The sequence below is a fragment of the Trichechus manatus genome, unplaced genomic scaffold, assembly GCF_000243295.1.
Source record: "Trichechus manatus latirostris isolate Lorelei unplaced genomic scaffold, TriManLat1.0 scaffold00004, whole genome shotgun sequence".
NCBI lineage: Eukaryota > Metazoa > Chordata > Mammalia > Sirenia > Trichechidae > Trichechus > Trichechus manatus.
The window spans coordinates 23772037-23772754 of NW_004443940.1; positions in this window are offsets into that span (position 1 = coordinate 23772037).

Below are 718 nucleotides of genomic sequence, written 5' to 3' on the forward strand. Positions count from 1 at the left end.
ATATATTATATATATATAAATACATATGACTGTTTAATGTGGGATTTATAATGTATGTAGATATATGAGAACTCTAGTATAAGGATCGTAGGGGGTAAATGGACGCATACTGTTGGAAGATTCTTACATTTTACATGAAGCCACACAATATTAAGTATAAGAAGACTGTAAAAGGTTAAGAATATGTATTAAAATCCTTAGAGCAAACACACACACACACACACACACACACACGCACACACAGCTGAAAAGCCAATAGATAATTAAAACGGAACTCTAAAGATTAGTGAGTTAAGGTAAAAGAAGGCAGGAAAGAAGGAACAACAACAAATAGATGAGGCAAACAGAACAGATTCAAAATGGTAGCCATATATCCAACCATATAATTAATATTAAATTAAGTGGACTGTACGCTCCAATTTAAAAACAAATTGTCGAATTGGATTTTAAAAAGTAAAAAAGCAAGATCCAGCTATATGCTGAATCCATTTTAAATATAAAGAAACATAAAGGTTGAAAGTAAATGAGTAGAAAAAGATATAATATGGACAATAGTCCTAAGAAGGGTGCAAGGGATATTTTACCATCGGATTAGATATAATAGGTATCATAATAATAAAAGGGTCAATTTATTGAGAAGATCTAACAGTCGTAAGTGAGTATGTGCCTAATAACAGTGCTTCAAAGTAATAATCACAAAGGAAATTAGAAAACATTT